We start from the raw sequence: 17701 nt of genomic DNA on the forward strand, positions 1-17701 counted from the left end.
AGTTTAATGACTGGTTTTAAAACCACACGAAGGAATGAATGTGCAGTATTGACGTTATTATCTACAAATTTAATGTTGTTGAAAACGAGGTCGTATTTTGCACAGTATTTGTAATTATTTAGCGTTCTACACTTTGTGCTGTACAGTATACTGAAGTTATTTAGAATACGGAATTTTTTAGTTACAGGACTTTTCTTTGAATAAACAATCTTCTGACTGGCTTAATGCTACCCCCCCCCCCCCCCCTCCCCCCATGACCTCCTCTCATGTGAGAATCTTTTCAACCTGGAGTGGAAATTGCAACGTACGTCAAAAATTATTTGTTGGACTTATTCCAGTATCTGTCTTTCTCCACAGTTTTTACCCTCTACGATTTCCTCTGGTACCACGGCAGTTATTCCAAAATGTTACACACGTCCTACCATCTTGTCTGTGTTTTACATAGTTCCATTCTTCGCTTCGTCACTCCTTACTTCATCAAACTACACAATGTGATGAAAAGTATCCGGACACCTGTCTGAAAATCACTTACAACCTCGTGGCGCCCTCCATCGGTAATGCTGGAATTCAATACGGTGTTAGATCACTCTTAGCCTTGATGACAGCTTCCACTCTCGCAAGCCTACGTTCGATCAGATGCTACAAGGATTCTTGGGGAATGGCACCCCATTCTTCACGGAGTGCTGCACTGAGGAGAGGTGTTGATGCCGGTCCGTGAGTCCTGGCACGAAGTCGGAGATCCAAAACATCTCAAACGTGTTCTTTAGGATTCAGATCAGGACTCAGTGCAGGCCAGTCAATTGCAGGCACGTTATTGTCGTGTAACCACTCCGCCACAGGCCGTACATTCCGATCAGGTGGTCGCTCGTGTTGAAACATGCAGTCGCCATCCTCGAATTGCTATTTAACAGTGGGAAGCAAGAAGGTGCATAAAACATCAATGTAGGCCTGTGCTGTGACAGTGTCACGTAAAACAACAAGGGGTGCAGGCTCCCTCCATGAAAAACATGACCACACCATAACACCACCGCCTCCGAATTTTACTGTCGGCACTACACACCCTGACAGATTATGTTCACCGGGCATTCGCCATACCCACACCCTACCATCAGATCGCCACATTGTGTACCGTGATTTGTCACTCCACACAACGTTTTACCACTGTTCAGTCGTCCAATGTTTACGCTCCTTACACCAAGCGAGGAGTCGTTTGGCATTGACCGGCGTGATGTGTGGCTTATGAGCAGCCGCTCGACCATGAAACTCAAGTTTTATCACCTCCCGCCTAAGTGTCCTAGTACTTGCAGTGAATCCTGATGCAGTTTGGAATTCCAGTGTGATGATCGGGATAGATGTCTCCCCATTACACATTACCACCCTCTTCAACTGTCGGCGGTCTCTGTCAGTCAACAGACGAGGTCGGCTTGTACGCTTTTGTGCTGTACGTGTCCCTTCTATTTCCCACTTCACTATCGTATCGGAAACAGTGAACCTATGGATGTTTAGGAGTGTGGAAATGCCGCGTACAGACGTATGACACAGGGGACACCCAATCAGCTGACTACGTTCGAAGTCCGTGAGCTCCGCGGAGTGCCCCGTCCTGCTCTCCCACAATGTCTAATGACTACTGAGGTCACTGATATGGAGTACCTGGCAGCAGGTGGCAGCACAATGCACCTAATATGACAAACGTATGTATTTGGTTGCGTCCGCATACTTTTCATCACATTTTCAACATTCTTCTGCAGCACTATATCTCAAACGCTTGGATTCCCCTCTGTTCCGGTTTAACTGCAGTCCAAGTTTCACTACCATACAATGCTGTGCCCCTGACGTACGTTCTCAGAAATATCTTCCACAAACTAAAGCCTATCTTTGACGCTATTAGACCTCTTTCAGCTAGGAGTGCCTTCTTTGGCTGTGGTAGTCTGTTTCATATGTTCTCCTTGCGTCGTCCGTCACGAGTTACTTTGTTTCCAAGGTTGCAGAATTCCTTAACTTCGTCTACTACGTGACCGCCAATTTTGATATTAGTTTGTTGCTATTCTCAGTTGTACTAATTATTATTACTTTTACATGGTTCCAGTTTACTCTCAGCCCACATTCTGTACTGATAAGTCTGTTCATCCCATTCTAGAGATCCTGTAAATGTTATTCATTTTCCCTAAGCACAGCAATGTCATCAGCGAATCTTATCATTCGTAAACCGAGTTGTCATCTGATGCTTTCTCAGATTTCTTTTCCATTCTTCTGTGTATTGTCTTTGTCATCAACTTGGGTGCGTAAGCTGTTAAATGGATTGTACTACAGTTCTCGCTCTTGTCTGCTCTTGCTATGTTCGGAACTGATTAGATAATATTTTTGCGAAAGTCTGATGCTACGTCTCAAATTTCATTGATTCTTCACATAAACCTAAATAACGGCCAATGATTTTAATATTCCGATCCAGCGTTATCTGTACCTCTTGCCTTATTTAATCCCATGTCTTCGAAAGCTGCATTAAATTCTGATTCCAATGCTGGATACCCTATCTCTTCGATATCGACTCCAATTTCTGTATCTATCACATCAACTGAAATTTATTGTGGAACCTCAATGAGACTTTCTGCTCTCCCATTCCTACTACAGAGCCCATGTTCTCCTGAAACTTTTATGCTCTTTCTTCCCTTCAATGTCATTCCAATCCCCCTTCATTATTAGATTTTCATCTCGTTTTACATGCTGAATAACCCGTTTAATGTCCACATATATTTTTTTCTGTCTCTTCATTTTCTGCTTGCGACGTCGTCATGTACTCCTGAACTACCATTGGCGGCGTAGTTTTGCTGTGTTGTGTGATGAGAACAATTGTACCACTGCAATATTCACACTAAATCAGTCTCTGCCGTTACTATCTATTCGTAACGAATCCTGTTCCTGTAATACCATTTTCTGCTGCTTATCGTATTGTGCTATATCCGTCTGATCAGAAATCCTTAACTTCTTTCCTTTCCATATCACTGACCCCCACTACGTCTAGGCTGAGCCTTTACTTTTCTCTTTTCTGATTTTCTAGCTGCCCCATCATGTACAACCTTCAGTCGTTCCACCCTCTGACTCGTATCTAACGCCGACAGTTAAGGCATATTTCTCGGTTGTGCACCATCTAGACACTTGAAACAGGTATTTTACTATGGATCATGTGATACTTGCAAATCAACTGAGTTTCTTTAACAAATAAATTTGTGTTGGTTTCCAATAGCTTCTATTTCGAAATGTACTTACTTACAAATGGTTTTTGACAATATTTCTACTTAATTTGATCTCACTTACAGATTATTGATGTGTAGAAGATTAATACCGTAATGGAGAGACTATTACATGCAGTGTTTTCTCCACTGCAGTGTTTATAAGTTCCAAAAATACTTGTCACATTTGGAAAATCCTTAATGTTCTGTGGTAGTTTTTGAGATTTGAGAAGTAGTCTGCTGCTGGAAAAAACTGAGTGTTTTAATTTGAAAATGGAATAAGGAAACGTATAATCTTGTACCAAGTTGCCACACTTTCTCCTGCTATAGTATTCTTCCCTAGACCTTTGATATGTCCCACGTCGGTTGGGACACAGCGAGAAAACAGTCCATATAAACAATGCAAAAAAGTTATTCAAAAAGAACATAGACAATGACGACTTAGTGTAGTAAGTTATTTACAAAAACTGTTTGGATAGGTTGTGGTAATACCGCTCTTACAAAAGTTCTTGAGTTGGCAGATGGCCCCAATAACGGACAAATTCTGAGTTACCTTGAAGCGGAGCAATTTGAACGGAAGTCCTGTGCAACCTTCAGTGCAGAAGTCACCTGTTGGCAATGACTGGTGGCTCTATGTTTAATGTTGACTCGCAGTGACGTCGAAGCTTCCGACGGTGTCCTTAGTAAGAGCTCGGACTGATGTGGTCGGCATCTGACACAGAGGGTTCGAAGGAAATGGCAGGCCGAGAGCGGCTTGGCACCGGCCTTAAGCCCCTGACGGCGGAAGGATGCAGCTGGATCTTTTTGCGCAAATCCGCAAGGCCAGTGACCTTTGGTGGCGCCCTCGCTGCTACCTTTCGGCTCAGTGAGCACGTGCGGTCTTCTGTCTATCTCTGCTAGTGTGACCCTTGTGGCTTCGACGTTTAGGTCACCCGCATGTCGCTGGTGTGAGAAGTGTTGCTGGTAAAGCTGCGCATAAGTTACATTCTTAGTGTACATCTCTGACCATCTCTTTTATGGCCCAGTATTTCATTCAGTATTTTTCTTTCTCTAGATATTCTGCGCCATCTCTTTCTCGACTCATCGTCTCAGCGAAATACAGTACCACAGTCCTCATCATGCCCTTGTAATGTCTGATCATTTTTTATGTCAGTATACTCTTTTTATTTTATATATCTCTAGTGCTACGGTTGGCTGAGCTCATCCTCTCATCCTCTCTACTATTCCCTCATTGTACTGTCTGTTCTTCTTCCTTTTGTATATTCTCCGAAGTACTTAAATTTGTAAAAAAGAAAATGGCTCTGAGCACTATGGGACTTAACATCTGTGGTCATCAGTCCCCTAGAATTTAGAACTGCTTAACACTAACTAACCTAAGGACATCACACACATCCATGCCCGAGGCAGGATTCGAACCTGCGACCGTAGCTGTCACGCGGTTCCAGACTGAAGTGCCTAGAACCACACGAAATTTGTCCATCTTACGCACAGTGCCATATGGTGTTTTCCAATTACGTGTGGTATTCATTGTCTTTGTGTTGCTATTGGCTACACACTATTCAAAACCCTTGGCCAATAGGGGAGGCAGGGGGAGAGGGTATTCCAATATGTGGAAGAGTCCCTGCCTGCGGCCGTGGAGCGTGCATAGTGCAGTGGCCTCCCGGCCGTCGCTCATGTAGGCACCAATGACAAATGTCGCTTGGGTTACGAGGCCGCCTTATTTTCGTACTGGCGCCTGGTGGAAGTAGTAAAGAGGTGTTCTCCTGGGGTACAGGCGGACCTGGAAATTTGCTGCATCGAGCCCAGAATCGACCGGGGTCTTTCGATTTGGAGCCTAGTGGAGGGGCTCAACCAAAACCTCTGTCGCTACCGTGACGTAGATTTCTGGATTTCGTTATGCAGCGGAGAATGTAAGAATCCCCATGATAGGTTAGGCGTACACTGCTCAAGATAACAGCTACTCACGTGGGACTAAGCGATAGTTTGAGGCCCTCTTCCAAATGTCACCAGTCGATACCCAGGGAGCGTAATATGACCGCGCACAAAAACGAGACATGAAGACACTGAGAATGTCAATATTTTAACCGTAAATTTCCAAGGGAATCGTAACAGAGTCCCTGAATTTAGCGTCCTGCAGGAAAGTTGTCGTGCTCAAATTAAACTCGGAATGGAAAGCTGGACGAAATGTGATGTAGAAAGCGCCGAAGTATTAAACGAGGAACGGAACTCGTACATATGACAAAGACGTGTCAGACGTCATAGAAGGGGGAGTGTTCATAGCAAGCGACCATACAATATCTATCGAGGCTGAAACTGAGCCTGACTGAGAAGTTATTTGGGCGCGAATGACGGGTCAACGTGAATTCAAGTTAATCATTAGACGTTTTTACCAGCCGCCCGATTTCACCGTAACAGGTCTGTATCATTCTAAGAAAGTCTATGCTCAGCCGTGCGGGAGTATCCCAATGGTGCTATATCTACAGAAAGCATAATGGGCCGCCTGTGGATTCACTGCAAGAGATACGGACAGACATTTTTATGCGGTAGTTCTGAATACTTTCTCCGAAATCTATCTTGAGCAGCTACTTCGACGACTTACAATGAAAATATTGTAGACATTGTAGCTAAAGACAGGTCTGATCATAACGAAACTGTCAGCGCAGAAACAGGGATTAGCGATCATGGTATTACACCGAAGATGATTACGAAAGTTAATAAGTCAACCAAGATGGTCAGGAGAGCATTTTTTCTACAAAGGAGTTGTTAGTACCCCACATAGGCAATGAATGGACATCAATTAGTTCCAATACGATAGACGTAGAGCAATCGTTGGTGCAGTTTAAACTGGTTGAAAATCGCTCTCTGGAGAAATATGTGCCGAGTAAGTGGATTAAATGGGCAATAGACGCACTGTGATACAAGAACGAAATTCGGAAAATGCAGGGAAAATAGAGAGTGTTGCGCCCTCAGTTCAAAAAAAGCTCGCAGAAATGTCGACAGGCAAAAGTTAACAGCGATTCGAATATTTATAAAACTATCGATGGACATAGCATTTAATAAATTCCACTGTCAGAAGTTAAAGGAAGATTTTGTCGAGAACCCGAAATAATTCTGGTCCTACGTAAAATTGCTAAGATGATCCATGGCTTCGTCGACCAGTCTGGCGTGGCATTTGTAGACAGCGAAAATCAAAGCTGAAATTTTAAATTAAGCGTTTAAAAAACATCATTCAGTAGGAGGATTGTACAGACATACCATTTAGTATTATATCCTTCTTTAGCATATGTAGTTGTATATATCGAAGTAATCAGCCACCAGCTGCATAAAATAAATTTAATTTCTTATTGGCTTTAGACACTTAGTAGTGCCCGTCTTCAGAAGGTTACAGCTGACGCATTATTTGCCAGTATTGGGAAAGTTTTAGATACTGGCACTTGCAACTGGCTGGAGAATGATTCTGCCGGCTCCAGAGTACATCTTGTGTAAGGGCCAGTAAGACAGGGTAGTGGAAATTGGGGCTCGCACTGCAGCATATGGATAGTCGATTTTTCCTCGCTCTATTTGCGACTGGAACAGAAAGGTACTGACTAGAAGTTGTATCTCCGCCGTACGCTGCACCATGAGTACGCACGTAGATGTAGATGAAGAATGCAGACATAAATGCTCTTTTCAGTCAACATATCGGGAAGCAGACGAAAACAACTACAAACTGTTATGGTGACGAGGAACAAATCGTCGGCAATTTGAATGACTGGTGTCCAATGCTAAATGGAATTATATAAATCTCTTCTTTGTGTATACAACAGATTTGTCAGTGAAGTCGATAAGGAGCTGGATGAATGGTCTGGGTCTAAAACGTCTAAAATAATTAGAAATCGATGGTAAAAAACACGAGTCTTCATACTCAGGAGCAATATAATTATAAACAGAGAGCTATAGAGGCATCACATAGGCCATACATTAGCTATGCGCCTTGTTAGAGGTTACTTCCTATCACCTGAAGGTTATACTACTTCCTTACTTGACGTTCCGAGCAAGAGTGGCCGAGCGCACGCTAGAGACTTGTTGCAAGCCGCGGAGCGGCGCTAGCGACGCTTGTCCCGACTCGCGGATCGTTCTATAGTAGTACGGACTGCGGTCGATAACTGCAACCCCTAAAAAGTGTGGTATCCAACGTTGATACAACACAAACAGTACACTGTTTCTCGCTTTTCGATTCGTGTCACTAGTTTCATAGTTTACTCGCAAATACAGTCGTGCAACGTGAATAAATGTAAGTGAATGAGCTATGCTTCAGTTATAGTGAGACTCAGTAGTCCAATGTGCTTCGCGAATTAACTATTACGCGCGATAATATGCAAAATTTGTGAATAGAATTTGATATTTCAGTGCATTGGAGCTTAGAGTTAATTAACGTAGGTAACTGAAAACTCAATTTTAAAATTTACAGTTATTTTCATCAGAATGGTAAAAAATTTTCTGATGCTGTTACCTGTCAACAATGCTCAGGACCATTTAGGAGCTGTTTTATAAAAATCAAAAAATTAAGCTGCGTGATTTTAGCTGATTGAAATTACAAAGACAGTACGTTGAAGGATAACAGCTTGCGAAAGAATCAGGCTTTAGGCAATTAGAATCTAAGGTGATAATTGGATTGGACCTCTGTCAGCTATTCAGATGGGTTAGCAACATGGACTAGCCGTTCTCTTTTGCTGTTACACTGTAATTGATACCCCTCATGTCACAATGAGTACCTCATGCATATAATTAATTGGCAGTGCATTTCAAGTACCTCGATCATGCCCGTTACGAATAAACTTAACGCTTTGTTGTGTCGGAAAGAGCATGCCTCTAAAATTGTTCTGACATGACTCTCCTTAAGTGAACAGTATAACCTAATACATGACCCCCCCCCCCCCCCCCGAAATATCGTGTTTTTGCGGGCGGCTTTTTGGAACGAACTGGTGCAGTGCACTGCCGTGCCAGAGAGTTAAAGTTTGTCTCAGCTTCACCCAGTGATTGAAGAAATTGAGCATTGCGCGAAGTTACTGAGAACAAAATGAAAATACTTTCGTGTCAGTTCATTATTAACATAAGCCACATGATATAAAAATCATTTTTCCCACGCTTCATACGTGAATGGAACAGGCAAAAACCCTAAAAATCGGACGTACCCTCTGTCATGCGCTTCACAGTGGTTTGCAGAGTACAAATGTAGAGGTAGATGTAGATACTCCCTCGAGTACTTCTCATTTCAGCGAAATATCGACGGGCCCCAATAATATCGAAGTCTGAAATGTTCCGTGTGAACAGTTTACACATTTTTGTCTTCGGAATTAACAACCGCTTCAGCTGTATTTCGTCCTTTATTACTGTATCACTACCGGTTTCGTGGCGCTAAAAGCCACGTCTTCAAGTCAACATGTGATTTAAACATTAGAGCGGAAAAGCTCGGAATCTCTTTTCAAATGGTTCAAATGGCTCTGAGCACTATGGGACTTAACATCTGTGGTCATCAGTCCCCTAGAACTTGGAACTACTTAAACCTAACTAACCTAAGGACATCATACACATCCATGCCCGAGGCAGGATTCGAACCTGCGACCGTAGCGGTCGCGCGGTTCCGGACTGAGCGCCTAGAACCGCGAGACCACCGCGGCCGGCGAATCTCTTTTCCAAACATTCGTTGTCTGCCAAGACGAAACATCACTGAAAGATAGTATGTCATGGATTATAAACTGTTAGATACCAAGATAGTGGAGGGGTCCAAAACAAATCGCACAGTAGTGATCGCTTCTCCGCTCTATAGGGAACAGCTTAAAGGGGACGCGGCCACGTGCTCTGTCAGTTTCTTGTGTAGTTACACTCTGGTTACTTTATCGTTAATATAGTGCGAAGTTTATCATTTTATATATAAAATCTTGAACATGTACTGTATTCTACCTCATTTGATCAACCTAGTGTTGTAATGGTGTAACGCCCCAATGATGAACACAGGCCTCCTGATGAATGGAAACTAGACAGATCATCACATTCAAGAATTATTATCCTGGCTGACGCACTGGCTAATCACACCAAAGCCAAAAAAAAGTCTGTTACTTCTATATGGCGAATGAAATTGAGCGACAGAACGAGATACTATCCATCCGGGACGACTATCGAACTCTGATAATTGAAGAGAAAACCTCTCCAGGCCGCCAAGTACAATTTTACTGTCCAGCCAATAAATCGGGATTTCGAAAGTAAATGATTGAGTAAATAACCGCCAAGAGAATGAATGTAATCAAATAATGACACCCTTCCAGAATGAGATTTTCACTCTGCAGCGGAGTGTGCGCTGATATGAAACTTCCTGGCAGATTAAAACTGTGTGCCCGACCGAGACTCGAACTCGGGACCTTTTGCGTTTCGCGGGCAAGTGCTCTACCATCCCCCAGGCTGTGGCTAAGCCATGTCTCCGCAATATCCTTTCTTTCAGGAGTGCTAGTTCTGCAAGGTTCGCAGGAGAGCTTCTGTAAAATTTGGAAGGTAGGAGACGAGGTACTGGTAGAAGTAAAGCTGTGAGTACCGGGCGTGAGTCGTGCTTCGGTAGCTCGGTTGGTAGAGCACTTGCCCGCGAAAGGTAAAAGGTCCCGAGTTCGAGTCTCGGTCGGGCACACAGTTTTAATCTGCCAGGAAGTTTCAATAACACCCTTGTTCGTAGTTGGGAATTGAAAAACGTCTATTTTCACTTATGAAAACACTCTGTAATGGGATACCGAACAAGCAATACAGAACAAGCAACTAAGCCTTCAAGCCATACTCAAATAGAAATGCTATCAACAGGAAACTATTCCAAACGTCTAAAAAACTATTCAGTTAAACGCAAAGTACAAAAGAGGAACACATTTTTTGGTTTTATGGGGATTACAATGCATCATGTTATTGCCCACTGTTTTAGCTACAAAATCCTATATTTCAACAATAATCTCCGTTCAATACGACGGCCGTACGTCACCTTACTGAGAACGCCCGTACACCACTCTAAGGGGCGACGTCGGAGTCAAAGACGTCTCGATGTATCAATCCCATCGTCCACGTACTGCTTCTCGCGGAATCCATCCTTCATTGGACCAAACCCATGGAAGTCGAAAGGTGCGAGGTCCCGGCTGTATGGTGGATAAGGAAGAACAGTCCAATGAAGTTTTGTGTATGCCGCTCGAGTGTGCATATTTATTCTAGGCCCTGCGTTGTCATGAAGAAGGAGAAATTCGTTTGAGTTTTGTGACGACGAACACGTCGTTTCTTCAGTTTCCTGCGAGTAGCACAATACATTTTGCAGGACTCACAGCTGTGTGCAGCCGACCATCAAGCGGGAGGTCGGACAGGTTTGCACGATCTTGTTGCGATGATGACAGACGCCTACCTCAACGAGTCACCGTTGTTTTGTTCTCTAGCAGGTCTTGGAGACACTCTGCAAGAGCCTGTCCGTGTTTGCGATGCTATGAGTTTCCAAAAAAAGAAACTCAATAACAGTTCTTTGCTTGGAACGAAAATACATTACAGACGCCATTTTGAAGGCTGCGCATACCGCTGCCACCTATCGGAACTTCATGAAACTATGCAGGAATATTCCACCATGTCTAACTACAAATTGCACATTTTTTTCAACTAAAATTGACAGAGAAGAGAAAATGTTGCATTACTTACTCAACGGCCCTGATAAATGCAGAATGGTAACAGCAACGGGGGTTTCAAAAAATACTTTTAACAAGCTACGTATCAACAATAAAATTAACAGCAGTTAGAAAGAAGTGCTCATAATAGAATATGTACGGGCTGATTTTCCAGAATTCTAAAGCTAATAAACGCTATCACGGAAAAAGGAGATAAAATTTCTGATACGGTTTGAGATAATTACGCAAAAGATCATGATACGTGGATGATAGCAAACAGAAGTATAATCTACCGACCTGACTGGGGGTTTTAAACAAGATGATGTTAAGGAACAAGCTACTAAATAAGATTAAAAAATTTTACATAATAAAAAAATGTGGATGATGCAAAATAAATTACGCCATGAGCGGAAATGACGAGTAACCCGACAGTTGCAATTAATCCAAATTTCCGATTACCATCGCAGTCAGGTCCCTTCAATCTCACAAACCAACCAATCCAAATTACGATGAAATGATGATATACTTCCTTCAAATATTAACAATAAAAACAGTAAAAGAGATGTACGTACACCATTCAGCATAAGATAATATCCCTGTCTGGGCCAGCCACTTTAAATTCGGCCCCAATCAATGACAAGTCGTCAGCGTTATAAGTGAAAAATTCACTGTTCTCATTTTGTAGAGTTTATTATTCTAGTTATGTAAAAGATGAAAGAATGTAAATCAGGATTTGTCAGCTTAAAACAGGTATTATCCCTTTCGCTCATTAATAATGTGTACATGCAGGAGCTGACATTCGAGGAAGCCTTCAGATTCTGTTTCATACAAGTTATGTCTTCCCAGAACGTTTGATTCGGATACACGCGAAATTCTTTCCCGAATTATCCAATACATTTCCGCTGATGGTGGACAGTGAATACTTTGTAACGGCACAAACCCAATTCTTTATCGTCTAATCATGCTGAACAACATTGTCAATTGAAGACAAAGTCTGTAAACGAGTCTACAGTCATGTTATGACACTCTATTGGTAAAGATCCGTTTCGAACACACAAATTTTACAATTTACAGTTACCGGTTTCGGCTACTGCCATCTTCAGATCATAAAATATTCTGACATACGTAGCTACCTACTAAGTGCTCACTTACTATGCACTTACATTCGATGGTTGCCCATACAGTAATGCACCGCATTTTTTCCTTCAACAGTTCTTTATTGAACATAATGTGAATTACACACACACGAAAGAATGGTGTTTAATCTACACACTCTATATTCCCATGTAATCACCATCCTGTTCTATGGCCTTCCTCCAGCGCGAAACAAGGGCGTGTACGCCCTGTCGGTACCAGCCCTTGTCCTGGTGGCGACGCCAGTGCTTCACTAGTAAAATTTTATCGTATTCAAAATATCTTCCACGAATGGCATCCTTTAATGGTGAATGACAACATCAGCTCGCTGCAACGTGTCTCGTGTGACAGCCGTGGGTGGTCTCCCCAAACGCTACAAATCGTAGAGTTCCGCCTTCTGATGACCGCAGTCTCCGTGTCCAGCGAATAATTGTACTTGTGTCCACAGCAGATGCTCCATAGACTTTGCACCAGCATTTGCGAATATTTCCCAAAGTTTCTTTTTTCTACGGTGAGAAATTCAATGACAACACGTTGCTTGTAACGTACGTCACCTATGGACGCCGTTTTGAAACTGTTCTGCAGCTACGCTATCTGTAGGAAGTGACGGAAATCTTGTGCGCTCACTCAGGAGACTTCAGATAACACATACGTAGCGTTTCGCATTCGTAGCATTGTTTTCGGCAGAGAAAAGAAATGCAGTGCAATACTTTCTGAGCAACACTCGTATACAGATTCTGACGTTGATATTTACATCAGAATATTTTGTGATCCGAAGATGGCAGTAACCGAAACCGTTAATTGTGAAACTCCCACTCTCCATGCGACATCCGTATAGATGGGTAAGCAAGAGTGCCCACACAACGCAAATTACAAAATTTTCAACTGAACTGACTCGTTCGACGATATCAGTATTATAACAGAATGGTATATCTTTAATGTGCTGGTGGTTTGTGTATTACATTTCAAGTAACATGAGTGTGAAGCATAATAAATAAGCTACCGTAGCCTAATAAATTCTACGGATACCAGTAAAATTCGACCCCCAGTGTTTAATGAACCGAACCCTCTTGTATTAAACATCTTACCTCCAGAACTATGTGTTGTGACTTGGCAAGACAGCCAAGCCACTAGGAGGTGAAGCCGCAAGGCACGCGTTTAAGCTCACGCAGGCTGGCGTGAGGTCTGGAACAGGTAAAGTAATTGAGACTAGCAAGTAAAGTACGTAGCTTCTTGAATACTTAACTTTAATCCATAATTGGTGAACATCGGTCTGACGGTACATGCATCACAAGATAAATAGCAACTGATAATGGCGCCTTGCTAGGTCGTAGCAAATGACGTAGCTGAAGGCTATGCTAACTATCGTCTCGGCAAATGAGAGCGTAATTTGTCAGTGAACCATCGCTAGCAAAGTCGGCTGTACAACTGGGGCGAGTGCTAGGAAGTCTCTCTAGACCTGCCGTGTGGCGGCGCTCGGTCTGCAATCACTGACAGTGGCGACACGCGGGTCCGACGTAAACTAACGGACCGCGGCCGATTTAAAGGCTACCACCTAGCAAGTGTGGTGTCTGGCGGTGACACCACACTATGTGCCATACAATGATATAATTTTGTGAGAAAATTCAGTGCTATTTGTGGATCCTGCCTGCCATATGTGTTGCGAGTAGAATAAATAAATAAACTAAAACGTCATGCCTAATGCGACAGTTTTACTGCATGAACAGCGAAAATATGGTAAGCTATAATTTTTTTTTCCTTTTATCATTTTGCGTGGGAAGTAAGAGACAGAAAGTTTCGAACGGGTCTCAAATTATGGATAAAGTTTGCTGGAAGTTGCTAAGTGCGCTCATTCTCAAACGCATGACACATGTAGCGAGAGTAATTGGGGCACCGTGACTTACGCTTCCTCTACGTCTAAACATAGATTCTAAACACTAATACTTCACTTATTGTGTTAAACACAACGAGTGACTTATGACAAGATTTTGAATTTTTAAATCCAATCAATAACTGTATGAAATAATGGAAATCAAAGAGCGTACCCGCAGAATTACAGGCCAATATCCCTGACTTGGGTGTGCTGCAGAACCCTTGAACGTATTCTCAGTTCGAATATAATATATTTTCTTGAGACTGAGAAGCTCATGACTACGAATCAGCGTGGTTTTGGAAAACGTCGCTCGTGCGAAACTCAGCGTGACCTTTTCTGACATGATATGCTGCGAACTGTGGGTGAAGGGCGACAGGCAGATTCCATATTTCTAGTTTCCGGGAAGTATTTGACACGCTGCCCCACTGCAGGCTGTTAACGAATCTACGAGTATATTGAATAAGTTCACTGATATGTGAGTGGCTCTAAGACTCCTAAGGTAACAGAATCCAGTTTGTTGGCGTCGACGGCGAATGATCATTACGAAGGAGGATATGGTCAGGAGTGCCCCAGGGAAGTGTGATAGCACCGCTGTTGTTCTCTGAATACAGAAATGATTTGGCCGACAGGGAGAGCAGGAATCTGCGGTTGTTTTCTGATGATGCTGTGATGAACGGAAAGATGCCGACGTTGAGTAACTGTAGGAAGATACAAGACTACTTAGACAAAATTTCCAGTTGGTGCTATGAACGGCAGCTAGCTCTAAATCTGAAAGAAATGTAAGTTAATGAGGATGAATAGGAAGAACAAATCTGTAATGTTCGGTTACAGTATTACTAGTCTCCTGTTTGACACAGTCAAGTCGTTTACATATCTGGAGGTAACGTTGCAAAGCGACAGGAAATAGAAATAACATATGAGGACTGTGGTAGGGAAGGCGAATGGTCGACTTCGGTTTATTGGGAGAATTTTAGGAAAGTGAGGCTCATCTGTAAAGGAGACCGCATATAGGACTTTAGTGTGACCTGTACTTGAGCACTGCTCTCGAGTTTGGGATCCGCACCAGATCGAACTGAGCACTCCGTGTCTTCAGGCTACAAGTGGCCCACCGGGACCATCCGACCGCCGTATCATCCTCAGATGAGGGTGCGGATAAGAGGGGCGTGTGGTCAGCACACCGCTCTCCCGGTCGTTGTGATGGTTTTCTTTGACCGGAGCCGCTACCATTCGGTCGAGTAGCTCCTCGATTGGCATCACGAGGCTGAGTGCACCCCGAAAAATGGCAACAGCGCATGGCGGCTGGATGGTCACCCATCCAAGTGCCGACCACGCCCGACAGCGCTTAACTTCGGTGATCTCACGGGAACCGGTGTATCCACTGCGGCACAGCCGTTGCCCAGATCGAAGTGAAGGAAGATGCAATTCAGAAGCGGGCTGCTACATTTGTTGCCGGTATGTTTGAACAAAACTTAAGTGTTACGGAGATGCTTCACGAACTCAAATGGGAATCCCTGGAGGGAAGGCGACGTTCTTTTCGGGGAACACTATTGAGAAAATTTAGAGAACCGGCATTTGAAGCTGACGGCGGAATGACTCTTCCGCCGCCAACATACATTGCGCGTAAGGACCAGGAAGATAAGACACGAGAAATTAGGGCTCATACGGGAGCATATAGACTGACGTTTCTCCATCGCTCTTTTTGGGAGTAGAAAAGGAAAGGAAATGACTAACAGCGGTACAGGGTACCCACTGCCACGCACCGTACTGTGGCTTGCGGAGTGTCTATGTAGATGTAGATGCAGATGTAGAAATAAAAATTTTGTTCTTCCTGACAGCTGTTAGATAGGCTACTTGCAACTGGTATTTGTCCTGGGTTAGCTGATTAGTAACACAAATCTTGAAAAATGTCACCCAAAATAGGAACCCTACGGATGCTGTACGGTAATACTTTTGCATGTTGTTCTTTTTCCTGGTGAGTAAACGAGAAGCCTTTTTTTCTGGTGAGCGTTAGGGAGTTTCATTCGTAATCTGTGTGTATTTTTCCGTACGGTAAGCAGATATTGTATACTCTCAGTATATAAAAAAACTATAACTTAAATTTAAAAGTTTTACTCTACAAGCTAGCTTGCAATTAAAGGAGTGCACGTCAGTTATTGTCTTTTCTGTTATTGTTTTCACTGACGCCAAAAAACTGCTGTTGTACGTAGTAAGAGACAGACGATCCAAAAGAAAGTCGCGAGTAGCATTTGGCCTTGAGCGATGGAAAATTAAAATTCAGGGAAGCGATCCAGAGACAGTTTAATTTTGCGGCATAGGTGATGTATTTTCATGAGTTTCAACGTATATAGGGGTTGCGAGCAACGATTAAACACTCTTTTTAGTCAGAATTTCTAGGGGTAAAATCAAAGCATAATTTATGTGCTTTGTAATCTTCCGATTTGTTCTATAGTGCAATATATTGTACATTATTGAAAAAGGTTAAATTTATTCTCCAGAATGCAACCGGCTATTTTGGACGATTCCGTTCGTAGACTTTGAAGATAATGTTTTCTTAAGCTAACGAGTAATTACAGGATTTTGGTTTTACCGTAAATGGAACAGATTCATTTCAGAACGAAACAAAATGTTCTGGTAGAACAGTTTCTAAAGCGCTGTTGTATGAAAGGTGCTTCTTTTATGGAGTGCCTGTCAAGTGTATACAATTAATTTGTCGGAGCAGCACATTAATCTACGTGGGGCAAATACCAGTGTAGCTAGTCATAATTTTACACTGAAGTAGAGAGAGAACCGAACTTCACGAGATGTGTCTGGAAATATAACCCATATTCTAGTAGTGGTGGTATAATATTCTTTCTGTAATTTGAATATTTGAGGGCGTAGTTGCCTCTAAGCTTGCGACGCTGAAGTTTGAATCAAATTTAAACTTAACTTTTTCTAAAAAGTTTGCGGAGAGAAGATTGCTTCTCTTTTTAGCCACCACATAGACACGACGATAAAGAAAGTTATTATTCGTGAGACAAACATCAGAACATGTCTTTAATTACGCTGAACATGTCGCGAGAGCCTCAGCTTCATCGATGATTTCAGGTTGATTGACTGATGATTGATTCAATGATGATTTTTGTCTCGGATACAGGTCTGTTGGCCACTAGCATCCTGGAAACCGAATTGTTGATTTCATTTATTTACAAAAGTACTTCGTTCGCTTCATTGACGCAGTTCGTGTACAAAGCTTCTTGCGACGGCGGTTTTGGGGCGAAAGTGAGGGGAATCAAAGCCGTCTTTTATTATCACGATGACGCCAGCAGCGGAGTCGATGGCACACACACACACACACACAGACACACCCACACACACATACAGGCGCGCGTCATGGGAAGGGACCTGGCGCCAGCCATAAATCGCAGAGCTGCGACCGCTGGCCTCAGGGTCTTTTGTGGAAACGAAAAAAGATGAGAAGGGGTGAGGCGGCGGTAAAAATACGCACCCACGTGGGTGCCGGGCGTGTGATCGCTTCATCCGGTCCGTCGGGCACGCCGCACGGTCACAGCGCGTGACGTCACCAACGGCGCCGCCGTCGACGTCGTCGCCTACAAGGCATCGGACAGACCCCAGGGGAACGCGCTCATTAAGAGCGAAGGGCTGCAGGCGCCAGCCCTCCACACGCTAGTTGTCAATGACCCTCTACACGCAAGCACCGGTTCGTGCAGACGTGGATGAACCTATCATTACTGCGTTCCCTAATCATTTTAATGAGTTCACGGCGGTTCTACTGTGTGATATTAGAAAGTCTTTTTCTGGGCCGCTAGGTG

General features: G+C 43.3%; 2 pseudogenes; one reads left to right on the forward strand and one right to left on the reverse strand.

Moving 5' to 3' along the window:
• Positions 1-17701, forward strand: part of LOC124594627 — a 178447-nt pseudogene that overhangs the window by 152939 nt on the left and 7807 nt on the right.
• On the reverse strand, positions 15170-15286 carry LOC124597089 (annotated as a pseudogene).

The sequence above is a fragment of the Schistocerca americana genome, chromosome 2 (genome assembly GCF_021461395.2).
Source record: "Schistocerca americana isolate TAMUIC-IGC-003095 chromosome 2, iqSchAmer2.1, whole genome shotgun sequence".
Classification (NCBI taxonomy): Eukaryota; Metazoa; Arthropoda; class Insecta; order Orthoptera; family Acrididae; genus Schistocerca; species Schistocerca americana.